This window comes from Megascapheus bottae, chromosome 24, assembly GCF_031878675.1.
Source record: "Megascapheus bottae isolate mThoBot1 chromosome 24, mThoBot2.hap1, whole genome shotgun sequence".
Lineage (NCBI taxonomy): Eukaryota > Metazoa > Chordata > Mammalia > Rodentia > Geomyidae > Megascapheus > Megascapheus bottae.
The window spans coordinates 9,449,450-9,467,227 of NC_143532.1; the positions used below are offsets into that span (position 1 = coordinate 9,449,450).

Genomic DNA, 17,778 nt, shown 5'->3' on the forward strand with positions numbered 1-17,778 from the left:
TCGAACCCAGGTCTTCGTGCATGCTAGGTAAGCACTCTACCACTAGGCCAAACTCCCGGCCCTCTTGATTTATTTTAAAAGCAGAATCTCACATCTTTGTTCGGAGAGCATGGTTTTGTGATTCTTCTATTCAAATTTCTGTGTAGCTGGAATGACAGGTATGACACATTACATCCAGCTTTATTGGCTGAGATAGAGGTGGGAGAATTTCTAATTTCTTGCCAGGCTGGCCTCAAATTGTGATCCTCTTGATCTCAGGTAGATTGATCAAATATCTCAGATTACAGTTAGGAGCCACTACACTAGCCTGATCAAAGTTTTGAACATTATTACACTTGCTTTTGTGCTCAAGTCCTATTTCTGACACTTACACAGCTATATGACATTTGAACACGATATCTAATTTTTTAAATCTCATTTTCTTCATTTTTAAAATGGACTTAGAGATAATAATAATAGTACCTGTCTTATAAAGTTGTGGAGATTAAATGAGATGCTGAACATATCCAGAATATTGCTTGGCAAATAGCAAGCACTCAATAACATTAGTCATTATCCTTATTTTGGTTATATGTACTACTGTTAATATCTTTGAATGGAAATAACTGTCCTCTTCAAACCCTATCAACTATCATGTCAAATCAAGAAGAGAAGGAAGAGAAGGGATCTGATTTAAGCAGAGCTGCCCCAAAAGGTTGTTGCTAGCCTGTGGGTCAGTGAATTGTAACCCTGGGTAGTCATTAAAGAGATGTCGATGGTGAATAGATGCAAGGTCAAGCAATGCTTACCCAGAAAAAGCCTGGGACTGAGACAGGCAAATGTGTGTGTGTGTGTGTGTGTGTGTGTGTGTGTGTGTGTTCTTATGTCTTAGTATAAGCACATTTGTGTATAAATTACAAAGAAACAGTACTGTACAGCTGAAAAGAAATGCACACAAGGAAAGGTTTATAAATGCCTGCAAAGGTGAGGTCAGTACGCTATGTATTATCTTACATTTTCTGATCCACACATGAGAGCTGAAAGAAAGGCTTGCCAGCAAACTCATTTATGCACCCTGACTCCTGCAATTTATTTCACTGTATTTGATGTTAGCGGGGAAGCATTTATTTATTTAAAATTACTCAGAATACAGCACAAAGAGCTATTCTGTAGGTGTGAAATGTGTCTACACTGAAAATCCCCCTCCTGCACTTCTGACATATTGCGACCACAGTAAAGGCAACATGAGGCTTCTTTTGTTTCTGCATGCTGCGGGAGGAAATGAAACAATGGGGCATGAACATGGTTCTCAACCTTTTCTTCCATGGGGCACACATGTGGCTGACTAATGTTCCCTAGCACAATGCTTTTTCTAAATGCAATTCCCAGCACACTGGTCATTACTGCCTCTTATTCCCTGCCACCCAAGAGAGCATTTTAGGATACAAATGAGTGAGACTGACATTGGAGAGGGTAACCTTGGGGACATTATATTTTTTAATTATCAAAGGTAACACATGAATATATTCTCCTTGTAGAAAGCTAAAACAAAGTGGAAATATATAATCCCATTCTGCAAATACTTGTTTTGCACAAAAAGTTAAAAGATTAACAATTTGGTGTACATCTCTTATGCCCTAAATCTGAATTTATATTTATATATACAACTATTCATATGTACATATTTGTAGTATGATTTTCCACGAATAAGACTATATTTTAGATATTTTCAGAGTGTTGCCTTTTCCACTTAATACCAAGATACCTGTCCACGAGCACGTAGAGCTCATTTTGTTCTTTATAACATCTATTAGCTTGTGTTGTGTAGACATACGGTATTTTGTTGAACTCATTTAAAAAACTATGTTGTATGGAAATTACTTGGTTATACTTGTAAATGTCTCTTTGTAGACAAATGTATTAATAAGAACAGACACGTAGAAGTAGAATTTCTAGGACAAAGAATACCTACATTGTAGATGTTTCCATATTTAAATACAAAGTGTTTTGAAATTTATACCCATTTGCATTCTTATCAGATAACTCTCACAATTTTGTGGCTATTGACCTGCAACATATCTAATATAGTAGAGGAAAACAATGAAGCTTAAGGGGTAAAAATTGGACAGAAACAATTCAATTCTTTCTTAATTATACATGTTGAACATATTTTTTCTTTGCTTCAATGTTTATGCTGTCTAACCTGTCCATTCTTCATTTGTGACTCATGGCTACTGTTTTTAGCTTAAGAAGAATTTCTTTGCCATAAAAATATATTTTTCCTATAGTATCTTTGAAAAGTTCATAATTTTATTGTTCATTATATTCAACTGTTTAAGCCATTTACATTCATAAATTATATATGGTATAATTATTTTGTACTATGTATATATATTATTTTCTACTCCATGTACTGATTTAAAAATATAAATTTTTTAAAAATATATTTTTATATTAAATCTTCATATATTTTTGACCCTCCTTTGTGTTTTTTTCTATTTTCCATACCACACTACTTCAATTACTAAAGCTTTATAATACAATTATAGCATTGATATGGCTAACTTTCCTTTTTTTTTTTTTCCAGTCCTGGGCTTGAGCTCAGGGCCTGAGCACTGTCCTTGGACTTTCTCAAGGCTAGAGCTCTACCACTTGAGCCACAGCACCAATTCTTGTTTTTTTTCTATGTATGTGGTACTGAGGAATTGAACCCGGGTCTTCATGCATGCTAGGCAAGCACTCTACCACAAGGCCAATCTCCCTGCTTTTTTTTTTTTAAAAAAACTTTCCGGAGATTCTATTTTAGGTGAATTAATTTATGACGTTTCATTTTATTAGTATTTCTTTTTGCTGTATAGAGTAAACTTGAGAGAATTAATATAATTAAACTAGTGAGTGTTCTCATTTATTTAGGCTTCTCATTTATTGAGGTTTTGTTTTATAAATTCCAGTAAATTTTAGCATTGTTCTATACGGTCGTGTATGATTCTTGTTAGGGTCTTTGGCAGATACTCATGTTTTCTGTTCCTGTTTACAAATACACTGCATTATTTCCTACTACCTTGATTCATTTTTTTTTTTTTGCCATTCCTGGGCTCGGGCCTGAGCACTGTCCCTGGATTTTCTCAAGGCTCTACCAATTGAGCCACAGCACCACTTCTGGCTTTTTGCTATGTATGTGGTACCGAGGAATCGAACCCGAGTCTTTGTGCATGCTAGGCAAGCACTCTACCGCTAGGCCAAACTCCCAGCCCCTTGATTCACTTTTATCAAGAAATTTAGCAAAAATGAAGTCCTCCTAGTAAAAAAGGTGTAAGAATAGTGTTACTCTGATTGGAGTTACTTATTAATCTATTGCTAGTAACAGCATTTAAACTGATTCTTTCATAGAACAATCTGAGATAAAACAAATGGGAAGGAGGCAATTAGGCCAAGCCCTGAGGCTCATATATGTTCAATCGTCCTGAAGTCTAAGATGAAAACAAAGCAATGTGGCTAGAATTTCTCCTTCTTTGTATATTCATTTTGATGCTTTTTATTTCTTTTGTTTGGAGTTGTTATTTTTTTAATCTATATGGTATTTTATACGCATAGGAAAGCACGTAAGATAACTGACCTAATTTTATCATTGGGTCATTTAATGTGACTTGAGTTTAATAGCTGTTAACAGTTTACCATGTTGGAGGAGTCAGGAATCTTCTGCTATTGCTTTTCGTAGTTGTAAGGAAATAACATGTCCTAAAACAGAGCTAAAACACCACCTGTTCCCTATGATATTGGTGTGTTTTATTCACATGAATGTTTTCCACATTTTATTACTTTTATGCACACCTCTAATTTATAGTTTTTAACTTGTATGCTTTTTTTGATGCAGTAAAATTTTTATTTTTTCAAATGTACAGCTGGTTGGGTCTGTTTGTGCATCTTCACCAGCAGTAGGGGCATCTCCACCTTTAGTATTTCTGGTGTAAATTATCTGAGCTTTGAAATCAATTTGCTAAGTCCTTTACTAAGCAGTTCCTGAAGGGCTGTTCTAGCCAAGGAACCACGAATTTTCAGCCTCTCAGAAACCACAGCAGATTATGAGCTTATAGTTGGGAACTTCCATACAGAGTTTGTCTTATGTGGCTTCGTCAGACAGGATGAGGTGTTGTCCTGAACCTTGCCTTTGGACCACTTCTTCTTGTCCTTGCCCCCAGACTTGTTTACTGGGTCTTGTCTTTCTTGGCCAACTTCCTGGCATCTTTCTTCTTCTTGTCCTTGTGCAGCATCTGGAAGCCTGGAGAGCAGGAGGCACTGCTGCAGCTTTGTCAAGGTGTTGGACAGAACAGATCTGGCATGACAATATATGCTGCTTTTTTGTAACCTGAAACTGTGGGCTTCTGAAAGTCATCCTTGTCAACTTACTCCTTTAAAGTTGCTCTTGAAACTGTTGTTTATATCCCATTGATCAAATTTAGCCAAGAGAGTCACATGACTCAACCCAGGAGCCAGGAAAAGGGGGAACTAGATTTTATTCAAGCTAGCCATGAGCAACAGCATTTCTAGTACTCAAGAAATGGAGGGAAACCAGTGGTGGAGTGATAGCCAACAGTTTCTGCCCAAAACTTTTCATTATAAAGTTTATTATAGATTCTCAGTTACAAACTTCTCATTAAGGAAGTTTATTTTCACTTTTCTTGGTTTACTAAAGTATTTTTAAAATTGCATTTATTTTTAAATTTTTATTGTAATTAATAAAAGGGTTACATTATATTTGCAGGTGCATTACTTCACATACATTGATACCCCTTCTCATGATTTTGTCCCCATTTCCCTTTCCCCATCCCCTCCCCTAATCTTTTTTACCTTCCCTATCCTATTTCAAATAAACAAATAAACATATATAATATACCGGATAACAAGGTAAGATAGTGTAACAATATGAGAATACCCAGGAGACAACAAAAGAGATGAGAAATAACATAATACATTAAGAACAACAATCACACATTATATTGCTATTGTTTCTATATCCTGGAGGTCCTTTCATTTAGCCTCATCCTATATGGCCTTATGTATCTAGGTTTTGCCCTATTGTAATCCTCTGCTAGGAGAGTCCAAGGTTTATACTAATTATGACAAATGAGGGAAACCATTGAGCCTATGTTCCTTTTAGTCTGGCTTACTTCACTTAATATGATTTTTTCCAAGTCTTTGCATTTCCTTACTATGTTGTTCTTTATGATGGCAGCACAGGATTCCATATACAATGTTGATCCACTCATCAACTGAGAGGCATCTGGGTTGGTTCCATATCTTTGCTAGGATAAATAGTGCTGCAATGAATATCATTGTGCTAGTGGCTTTAGTATGTCCTTGTTTAAAATTGCATTTAATTAGAAGAAACTTCGCAAACTGTTCTGGTATTTTTTAAGATGGTTTCTACTTTAATAATTTCATAGACTAAAAAAAGATATCCAAATGTTAAAGTATCCTTGCATTCCAGAGATTAATTTTAATCAATGAATTTGAGCCTTCTTTCAATTAGAAATACATTTTTCTTTTAAAACACTGCAGAACATAATTTGCTAATTTTTTTGTCATGGGGCTTGAACTCTGGGCCTAGGCACTTCCTGAACTCTTCCACTCAAGGCTTCCACCCTACCCTTGAGCCACAACCCCACTACTATTTTTCTCGAGATTAATTGGAGATAAGAATCTCACAGCTTTGTAGTGCCTGGGCTGGCTTTAAATCATGATCCTCAGATCTCAGTCTCTTGAGTAGCTAGGAGTAGAGGCCTGAGCCACTGTGCCTGGCTTGCTAAAATTTTTATTTAGGATTTAAATAAATGTTTACAAGTTAAGTTAGCATCTTAGAATTTTGAGCATGGTTGTGTTAGTCATTTAGATTAGGGAAGATTTTCATCTGTTTTATTTTGGAAAACATATAACCTAGGAAGTACATCCTTCAGATCTAATACTATAGAAAAAAAGAACAGATCTGGTTGGGACTGTTTTGAAAAAAAAACATATTATGTCTACTTCTTCCTGTATCCAGTGACACAATAATCCAGTTACTCATGAAAGCATAAGTTTGGAAGTTGCTCTATAGTCTTTAAGGAGTAAAATGGAAAAAATACAAACTTTGAAAACATTCATTCAAATATTGAAAGAGTACTACCGGTATTCTTATCTGACAAAAAATTCCATTGTTAACCTTTAAAAAAAACTACCAATGGCTGTTAACTAATGGATATTGGGGGTACAGACACCAGGCTCAGGCAAATAGTTATACTAATGGCTGAGAAACCAATATGAAGCAATAATGCCATCTATATTTTTGCAAGGGAAGATTACACACATCCATGCATACATATATGAGTACATATGTGTGCATGCATGCGTGCGCACGCACACAACACATATATATGTATGTATGTATACATACATATATATACAGAAAGAGAAAATGAGGAGAGAGAAAGGCAGAGAAGTAGCCAACTGAGAGGTTTTTCAGTTCACTCTGAAATAATATATAATACAAACCAAATTAATATATTCACAGGTTGCCTTAATTGATAATGTCACAAAAACAATTAGCATTGATTTGTACCAAGTATGCACATAAATAGTAGCATTCTGTTACGCATTCAGAAATATTCAAGGAATAGAATCTGCAGTTCAAGAGGTCAATATCATGGTCTTGATCAACTGTTTTCTGAAGCCATCTGGTGGTTTAAAATATAAGACTAAACAAAAGGAGGCATCATCTTTGCTCTCAAAAGGATTCCAGGGAATAAGTACAGGCATATTTAGAGTAAATAAAATAAGGAGTATGGCAACTAGTATGAAACTAGTATTTCCTTCTCTCCATTATATTACTGTTACCCTGTTAGGGCTGGTTGCAAGGAGTGGCTGAATTCAGCAGAATGCAATAAACAAAAGATGCAGAGGCAGAATGGAGGGGACAAGAGATTTGAGTAGAGACAACTTTATTAGAGATGCTCTATCTGAAATGATGCATTTATAATGAAATTGTTCACTCTGTAGTCCCAAAGAGGTGCAGTGACATACTCAAGGTCCACCAGAGTGTTGATAGCAGAGCCTGAACTAGAATTAGCTCTTCTAATTCTACTTTTATGTTGTATTACTCTATATGGCTAATCACCATTAAGCAACTTGTAATTCTCTATTCATATTTCCTGTGACCTCTGATACTCCATTCTATCTTTACAATATGTATATGCCAAATCTTTTTTTTTTGCCAGTTGTGGGGCTTGAACTCAGGGCCTAAGCACTGTCCTTGGACTTTTCTCGAGGCTAGAGCTCTACCCTTGAGCCACAGCATCACTCCCAGATTTTTCCTATGTATGTGGTGTTGAGGAATCAAACCTGGGTCTTCTTGCATGCTAGGCTAGCTAGCACTCTACCACTAGGCCAAACTCCCGGCCCTATTAGCCAGTCTTTGTAGACAATGCCCAATATTTTGGAGGTTTTGTCTTTGATGTCTTTCTCACAGAATTTATCTCTATTCTTTTTCCTAACTCTTCCTTGGGAAAATCTAGGCCTCCTTCTTTCTCTGGAGGCCTTGAAAATAACTCATTGTAGAGGTGACTTGAAACCTTGATTCTCTTTACATATCTCTATGGGTGATATTTCAAATAATCAAACCATGCTTTAAACAAAAATCCAAACCCTTGGGGCTTTCAATAAATTATCTCTTTCTCTCCCTACATATATACATATACATATGTATACATATATGTAAATGCACATATATTCTATAATTTTAACAAAATTGTATGTTTTTCAAATCTGAAACAGTGATCTAATATATAAAAGACATATAATTCTTTATAGATTCTGATAAAAACTGAATTCTTCCTTTGCTATTGCAAATCTTGTAATTCTACTTCAACTGAATGAGAACAGAGGAAAATTCCTTATTATATGGAAAACATGCAGATTTTAAGAAGAAAATTTACATTGGAAAAGATAGTACACTTTTACTACAGTGTTTTGCTGAAATGTCAGCAAACATTTTGTCAGATGGCTCTTGTAGAAGAAAATGGGGCATTTGAATATTGAGCTCATAGAGAAAATTCAAGTTAGCACTACACTAAATGCAGCATCTCTCTCTATATATATATTCATATATATATATATATATATTCTCTCTCTAGATATTCATTCATGTGGCTTGAACTTTAGGCCTGGGAGCTGTCCCTGAGCTCTCCAGCTCAAGATTACTGCCCTATCCTTGAGCCTCAGCCCCATTTCCCATTTTCTAGTGATTATTTGGAGATAAAAGTCTCTCAGACTTTAAGTGCCCGAGATGGCTTTGAACCACTATCCTCATATTTCAATTTCCTGAGTAGCTAGGATTACTGGTATGAGCCACCACACCCAGCATGTCTGAGTATTTTTAACCAAAATATTCCATGTTTAAAAATATTTTTAAAATATCTATATGCATACAACATGTGCTACAAAGAATATAAAAAGGAGAATAGTAATCATGTACAGATAATTGAGAGGAACCATTGTAAAAGTAAGGTAGGAGTTCAGAAATCAAGAAATAAAGATAAGTCTTCATAAAAGGAGAACTTAGGCCATGTATTTAAAGATGTGGAGAAGATTAAGGGGCAAAGCAAGGCTCAAGTTCAGTTGGTTGTTCTGGTACAGTGGCACTGGCTGCCGTGCTGTGGCTGGAAGTGGATCTGTGTGACTAGTGAATGTATTCTGAATGGCTGCTGTCCCTTGTCAAATAGGGTGTCAGGTACTGTGAAAATCTCAGGGGGCATTCCTGGACACAGATATAGAAAAGGGAAGCAGTTCAACTCATACAGGAAGCAGTTCAAGCAGGTCATTAAAAAGTCACAAATAATTCATTAGCATTGACAGAATAGAAATTTATTTTCCATTATTGCTGTATCTCAGATAAGTCTTATATCCTTAGGGCACCCACTTCTAATATTTTGTGACTATCTCAGTGACAGTGACATTATTGCTAAGGACCAAGCCTAGGGCTTCAAGTATGCTAGGCAAATGCTATACCATTGAGTCCAACTTTATCATATAGGCATATGTTTCAAACTGACAAAATCCAAACAATGGGTATAGATGATGATGATGATGATGATGACAATGATGTTGATGATGATTTACCAGAATAAGTAATATGCTGTCAGTTACAACTCAGATACAGTTTCCATTTTTCTCAATACAAATTTTACAGAAATCTCATCAGGAAATAGTAGAGCTGGTCGGTCTTCTTCAGAAGGTACTTCTGCATTTCACCTTTGGAGGTAAGTAGCCTCAGGGACAGGGAACCAATTTTCATCAGTGATTTGCTCCAATATTGAATACACATCTCAATACCCTCATAGATAGAAAAGAAGAGTCTGATTCATCAACACTTTTCCTTCAGGTCAGCAAACACTCAGGGAACAATTAGACTGCTTATAAAGCCTTGGTACCTGGAATAGTGCAAAGTCAATTTAAAAACAATATTGAATATGTGAGCTTTTCCAAATTGTCATCAACTGTTATGACAAAGCTATTAAAGAAGCTGTTGTAGAGGACAGAAGGAGCAGCTGATTTCAAAACAGTAAATCAAGTCTTAGTCAAGAGCACTGATGAAAAGAGAACAGGATTCTTGCTGTGTTTATGAGTGGCTCAAGACAGCTTTAATACACATCAATCACAGGTAGGCAGCATGCTCTGGTCCATGCCCTGGACTCTCAGCATGACCTTTTGTGAGTCACCAGACGGCTTTCAGGCTCTGTTACTCAGCTGAAAACAAAGCCAAGGAGCAGAAACCTCAATGAAAAACAGGCACTGCATCACTAATGAGATTTCCTGGGGAAATAAATTCCTCACCTCTACAACCCCCCTCTCTGTGACAGCCCCCACTCTAGGCTGCCACGTCCCACACATTCAAGAGGTGAACAAAGTGAAGTATTTGAAGCACGTGCTACCCTTCCAGCTTCAGAAGTGTTTCAACCAGAGGCATTCACTGTCTTGCTGAAAATAGGAAAACTGGAGAAAGCAATGTTCACACTATCTGGCTATAGAAATCAGAGCAGCTTTGGGTTCAAAAATCTCTGGATCACCTAGATTTACCAAGACTAGGAGAGTTAGTGAAGGAATCTTTCCTGTTCAAATGTATGAAGTTTATAGTAGAATGTTCAGGACTTGCTGCTAAAATAAAGACGAGAGTTGCATGGAAGTGCTACAAAATTTGCAGAATATCTGGGACTGGCTTCTTTAGAAGGGGTGAGGCAGAGCCTGGATTTAGGAAATGACAACAGCTTTGCCCATGTCCATAGCTTCATGGGGAACCAAGCCACTTGTGGAGGAAAGAAGCTCAGAAGAAAGGGATGGCTAACCTGTAATCCCAAAGAATGAGGCTGTACTTTTGCTTTTAAGATGGTTGGTCTCTTGGGTGTTGCAGTAACCCTTCACTCCCATCCCCCTGTTTGGCACACCAGGGTCTCCTTTCTGAGGCGAGGCCCCTTGAAAAGGTTCCACATGACTGAACCCCACTGAATCTGTCAGTCTATTTAGTGGCTTGTAAGAAAAGCTGATGGTATCTCAGCTCCAAGGCAGGCTACCACCTTAGAGCCTCAATCGTAACTAATGGGGGTTTAAAAGGGAGATCAGAAAATATCATGCAGATAAAATACAGAGATAGGAGGAAAGACCATAACCTCAATCTGCAAAATGTAATAGCTTTGTCAAAATAAAAGCCAAAGCTAAACTCTCCTGCTGCTGCACACCTCCTAGCTCGAGGGAACTGTTCACGCAGAGAGGCATTTTCTATTAGTGCAAACTCTGAATGCAGCAGGGAGAAACCCAGCCATAATATCTGCACAACGACCCCTCCATGCAAACACTATTCCAGTAATGGGAAATTTTAATGATGTAAAGCAGCAAGGTCACACGATATGTCCAGGAGCCCTTGGAAAGACACTGCCTCGGCAGATATTACAGAGGAGAGCTCAGAATTGCTCTTGGTTCATTAGGCTTTGCCTGAGGGGTTTTTTTTCTTCCACTATTAACTACAAACAAGGTTGTGGTTTCTGTTACTCAGTTTCTTGTATGCAACACAAAAGAGGTGAAAGGCAAGGTTTGTAAATATGTTAGGGCAGGTGGCTCAGATGTGTTTCTATAATACTTGAAATATTCTCTCTGAGTTGCTTTATATATGAAAATTGCAAAATCCTATCAATGTTGCAGCATTTTTTCTACTCATGTATAGATAAAGGTACTATATGCACATAAATATATACACATGGGGTGGATTGATTCCTTCGTTTCCATACAGCACTACCACATCTTCAGTTTGCCTCCTTCTCCCAGCTTTATGACCCCATTGAGATCACTCTTACTGTTTTCTTCCTCGTTACATTTTGATATTTCAAAGCATGGCCTGGATCTTACTCCCATCTCCCCACTCCACATTATTAATGAATTGGAAAGCAGACATCATTAGTTTTCGGAGACCATTTCTTTTAAAATTTACAGACCCCTTCATCTGAATCCCGAGAGACAGTCTGCTGTTCTCATCTTAGAATCTTATTAGCATCATATCTTCTGTATCCTGCCATGCAAAGTGCGTGGCTATGCACTTTCTAGCACTTGACCCTTTTGCGGACGGAATTAATTTACTCTTTGAAGATGCAGCAGCATGCTGTTGTGCTTGTTAAGGAAAGAAAAGCCAAGAAAGGAGATGGCAAAGCAGACGAAGAAAGTTCCTTTTAAAAGCAAGCCCTGGTAAGCCAAGTTACATGGAGACTGGGCAGCAGAAACTAATAGCCAGTAACAGTTGGTAGAAATAAGCAAGTTCGGTGATTAGCTGGGGTCACTGAGAATTTCTGTTTCAAGCTACCTAGTATGGACTAGTCATTCTTTGAAGTCTCTTTGGTTCAGAATAGCCACGGTGAGCACTGAAGACAACTTAGGCATCTGATTCTCATTTGGCTAGTCATTTACTCTATCTCCTGACTCATTTATGTAGTACTCAACTGTGTGCCAGGTACTGTTCTAGACACAGGAGAGGCATCAGAGAGTGGAGCAAGGTAATGATTTTTTTTTAAAGTTACAGCACTTACTTAATTCTTGGTTCATGAGTGAAAACTAAAAGCAAATCAATAATTTAAAACGTAACTTTTAGGTAGCTATCAGCATAATGAAAACTAAGCCATATAAAAGAGGAGATTGTTAATGAGAATTATTTGAAATAAGATGATCTGTTTACCTAGGAGTTGGGCAAGCCCTTTGAAGATTTTAGGAATAAATGCTTCAAACAGAAGGCAAAAGCTTTGGTACCACACACATAGAAAAAGCCAGAAATGGTGCTATGGCTTAAGTGGTAGAGCTCTGGCCTTGAGAAAGCCCAAGGACAGTACTCAGGCTCTGAGTTCAAGCCCCAGAACTGGTGAAAAAAACTGAAACAGAGCCAGTGAAGCTAGAATATAGTAACAAGGGAGAGAGAATGATAAATAAAACACATAGTTCCCAATAGTAGTACTTAAAAGTCAGGATAAGGAGTTTGAATTTTATCCTAATTAGAGGAGCAATCAAGGGTGCTTTAAGATAATTCCTGGTACTTTGTAAAGAATAGACTAAAGGGTAACACTATGGCCTAGATCTCAAGTATTACTCAAATATTCCTACTGTGCTGAAGGTTTGGTCCTCAATGCAGCAGGGTTCATAGGTGGAGGCTTTCGGGGGTATTGGTCCATTATGCTGTAATCTCATCAGTGGATTGATTTATTGAAGAATTCATGGTGTGGTGGGCTGCTGGAAAGTGGTAGGAACTTTAGGAGTTCGGGAGTTGGAAGAAGGAGGTTACAAGTGTCATGCTCTGAATGGGTATAGATTTTTTCCTGCCTACTTGCCTGACCTTCCAACTTTTATAAGGTGAACACCTTTGCTCTACTAGGTACTCCTGACCATATATTATCCCTCATGCAGGTCCGGCAATAGCAAATCACATAACAGTGGGCTGAACCTTATGAAGCTGTGAGCCAAAACAAACCTTGCCTCTTTTAGGTTGCTAACCTCAGGTACTTTGTTACAGCAATGGAAGGCTGACTAACCCAAGTGAAGACGGTAGAAGAGAATAAGATCAAGGAAATCAGATCAGAAGTTATCACAGAAGACGAATCAAGAGATTATCATATTGTCTTGGGCTATAGTGATGACAGCATGGGGTGGGCAGCTTGCTGCATACAGGAGTGAATAATGTTATCTTTAACTGGCAGAAGACTGAGGGTAATAAGATTAAAACTGAAATGAAAAGTTAACCACCTTAAATTTGAGATCATCATTGGATATCGAAATTGATTAGATGGGGCTAGTAGGGGTTGAATGGAATTAAGATATATATACATTCTTAGACTTAAATACAGTCTATTTCAAGCCACTATAACTCATGGGATTACTGTAGACGTGAATTTAGATAGAGCAAAGGACAAAGAATGGCTTTGAGGGTACTCAAAAAAAAAACACAAAAAAACCAAGCTGGGAAGGGATAAAAGAGGTATCACAGGAAAGTGAAAGGCGTGATCACTGCTACAGGAAACTACCACCACCAAATACAACTAAGTGTATTTGAAAAAGGCAGGAGTAATGAACTGTACTCAATGACAACAAGAGTGTGAGTAAAATGAGAACTGAGAATTGGTTACTTTGGCAAGATGGAAGTCATTAGTTATCTTTGCCAAAAGAGTTCTGCCAGTAGAGAAATAAGGGCAAAAAACTTGGGAGTGTTTCAGAGAAAATGAGAGACAATAGCTGGGGATAAAGTTTCCTCAGAAAGGAACACAGAGAAATGGGGTGTTAGTTGGAAGGATTATATTGGGACAGAGGGAAGTTTGGTTTAAATTAGGAGCAACCACAGCATGCCTATGTACTGTTGAAAAGAAAAATGTGAAGAGAGGGTATGGCATGTCAGTGATCAGGCTTTGAGTAAAGGAGGAGTGGGCTCCAATTCTCAAACCAAGGTACTGGCCTTCAATAGGAGCAGCTACTACTGTTCTGTGTAATCGGAGAAAAGGCAGTTGTTATAAGTAGTAACTATATTTGTAGAAGAAACTAGTTCTCTTCTGATAGTTTCTAATTTCTTTTCTTTTCTCTTTCATTTTGTACATATTTATTGTGTTAGCTATGTGCCATGCAGTAGGCCAGAGCAAGGGAATACAGTATATATATACTATATATATATATATACACATATATAGTATATATATATAGTCAGGGTAATTTATTTTATTATTTTATATTTTTATTGTAATTAATAGAAGGGTTACATGATATTTGCCAGATAGAAGGTGCATTAATTCACATACGTTGATACCCTTTCACATGTCTTGGTACCCATTACCCTCCCCCCCACCCCTACCCCTCATCTTGTTTTCCCCCCTTCCCTATCCAATTTCAAATAACCAAATACAAATATATCCAATATATCAGGTAACAAAGTGAGATACTGTAACAATATGAGATAACCAAGGGACAGCAAAAGAGATGAGAGATAACATAGTACCTTAAGGACAACAATCATTCATTATATGGCTTTTGTTTCTATATCCTAGAGGTCCTTTCATTTAGTGTTATACTATATAGCCTTATGTATCAAGGTTTTGCTCTATTGCAAATCTCTGCTAGGAGAGCCCAAGGTTTCTACTGATTATGACAAATGAGGGAAACCATTAAGCCTAAGTTCCTTTGAGTCTGGCTTACTTCACTTAATATGATTTTTTCTAAGTCTTTCCATTTTCTAACAAATGGGGCGATGTCGTTTTTTCTGACAGCAGCATAGAATTCCATTGTGTATTAATACCACATCTTGTTGATCCATTCATCAACTGAGGGACATCTAGGTTGGTTCCATATCTTTGCTATGGTAAATAGTGCTGCAATGAACATCGTTGTGCTAGTGGATTTAGTATGTCCTTGTTTCTGGATGATTGGGTAAATGCCAAGTAGTGGAATTGCTGGGTCATAGGGGAGCTCTATGTTTAGTCTTTTAAGGAACTGCCATACTGCTTTCCATAGTGGTTGAATGAGTTTGCACTCCCACCAACAGTGTAGTAGTGATCCCTCCTAGCCACATCCCCTCCAGCATCTGTTATTAGTTTTCTTCATCCTGGCCATTCTAACTGGAGTGAGATGGAATCTTAGAGTTGTTTTGATTTGCATTTCTTTTATGACCAGAGATGTAATGACATAAATTTATCAACTGAGAATGTATTATTCTGAGAATGATTTCAGATTTGTGGTAAAAATATTTTAAATGAGACAAGTCAGCACAATTGTACATGTTCCTGAATCACCTCTAATTGTTTAGGTAAGGATATGCAGGTAATGGGGAGAATTTACCACCTTTCCAGGAAAAAGAAGAAAGGGTATGTACAGCAGTTGGATTATTGTTAATAGATTGTGGAACTTAATATTGGTGATATAAAGAATGATGTTCAAAGGAAAGGAATAGGAGGTGAGTCAATTGATGAGTATAGGTGGGTAAAATGGTACTGGCGTGATGGTGTATGGGTATTGAGCTTGAAAGGATACAGGAAAAGACGAGTAGAAGTGAGAAGATCAGAGACTCATGCAGGTCTGAAAGTGGCCAGATTATAGTGAGCAGTGTGCTGTTTACATAAGACATTCAACCAGATAGCAGGTAAGGTATTTGATTGGCATCTGATCCAAATAAATGGGTTTTTGAGAGGAGAAGAAAGAGAAAGGACCCGAATGGAATAATGAGGATAAAGGAGGACATCAATTCAACCTCAATACCTGGAGAGAAAGAGTCCTATAAGAGGACTAATTTCTGTCAGAGAAATAGAGTTGAAAGGAATATTTTGGAGATGAAAAAAGAGGGGACTTTTTTTCTCCTCATGAGAGACTATGAATTCCACAATATATAATGGAAGGATTTAGTGAGTATGAAAGCATCTGAAACTGGGTCAGACTCAAGGATATATAGGGATAAGCATACATATCATGAGAATGATGATCTTAAGAGCAGCGCTGACCAGTACAGCAACCCCTCGCCATATGTGAGCACTTGAAACATGGTTGGTACAGAAGTATAGACTGTAAATACAAAACACACAACAGATTTTTATGACAGTACCAACAATGTAAACTGTCTCAATAATTTTTATACTGACTAAATGTGTTGATGTAGCGTTTTTCAAATGATTGGGTTAAATAAACTGTGACTAAAATTGACTTGATTTTAAAAAATTTTTTAGCTATCAATTGAACCGCTGGGGATTAAATTCAGGGTCTTGTGAATGCCCATCACACATGCCACCACTGAGCTACATCCCCGCTTCTGACTATATTTATTTCTTTAAATTTAATTGCATGGTCTAATGATGTACAGAGGGGTTACAGTTACTTACGTAAGGTAGTGAGTGCATTTCTTTTGTGGCTACTTGGAAAGTTACAAATACACATGTATTTTATATTATACTGAACAATGCTTACTATCTCAGAAGTGTTCATTTCCTTTGGTACCCAAACAGTGATATTTACTGTGTTGCTGTTAAACTTGATAGCTTTCTAAGAGGGAGATAGACTATGAGTTCAGTTCAGGGTACATCTGTTGGAGTAGTCTTTTTTAACCTTTGCTTCTTAGGGTGGTTTTTGGACCAATAGCATTGGCACCACATGGTATCCTTTTAAGTATACACACTTTTAGGTTAAGTCCCATAACTACTAAATCCAAATCTGCATTGTAACAATATCCCTAAGTGAGTCTTATGTATACAAATGTTTGAGAAGCATTGCTGGGTAGTTTGTAATGGTGTGGTTGTTGAAGTTAAGGCAAAGATTAGAGTATATACAAGGAATACCTTTTTAGGTCAGAAATTATCCTATCAGTGAATAATTTACAATATAGAAGATCAATTTTTAAGGTTTGAGATAAGTTTGAATTATCTAGACCTGCACTATGTAATATAGTGGCCATGAGCTATGTGTAGCTATTGAACATTTGATATGTGGCTGGTTCAAATTGAGAAGTACTATAAATGTGATATACATTGTGCTTTGAAGTTTTTACAATAAGAATGTAAATATCATTAGTACATTTCTATTGTTACTAACATCATCATGATTCTGGATATACTGGACTAAATAAAGTGAATTGTTAAAAGTAATTTAAAGCCAGGCACTGGTAGTTCATGCCTATAATCCAGCTTGTCAGGAAAGTGAGATCTGAGGATCATGGTTTGAAGACAGCTTACACAAGCAAACAATAATCTTAATTCTAATTATACACAAACTCCATGATAATCTTAACTCTAGTTATACATAAAAGGTGGAACTGGAGCTGGAGCTCAGGTGGTAGAGTGCTGGCCTTGAGTTCAAAAGCTCAAGGACACCACCCAGGCCCAGAGTTTAAGCCTCCAGATTGGCAAAATAATAATAATGATAATGATATCACTAGTACTAGTAATAATAATAATGTAGTTATCAGAAAATTCCTATGTGGCTCACATTACATTTTTCTACTAGAGACTGTTGATTTTAGTTATGTTGGAAGAGTTAATCCTCTATGACTTTCCAATACAAAAAAGATTATAGAGAAGGGCTTGACAAACTACTATCCACAGACAAATCTGGTACACTACCTGATTTTGTAAAAAAAAGTTTTACTGGATACATTCATGCTCTAGTAATAGAGCTTAATAATTATAATGAAGACTATATGGTGCACAAACCTAAAAATTGTATCATCATCTCTTTAGAGAAAGTTTACCTCTTTCCGCTAGAGGGAAAGATGGAGAGGCCCAC

General features: G+C 37.0%; 1 protein-coding gene and 1 pseudogene across 1 annotated transcript in view; both read right to left on the reverse strand.

Annotated features, from left to right (window-relative positions):
* LOC150046919 (uncharacterized) overlaps nt 1–17,778 on the reverse strand; it is a 109,097-nt gene that overhangs the window by 48,307 nt on the left and 43,012 nt on the right. The gene's annotated exons all lie outside the window — the stretch shown is intronic.
* Nucleotides 3,827–4,250, reverse strand: LOC150046920 (small ribosomal subunit protein eS25 pseudogene; annotated as a pseudogene).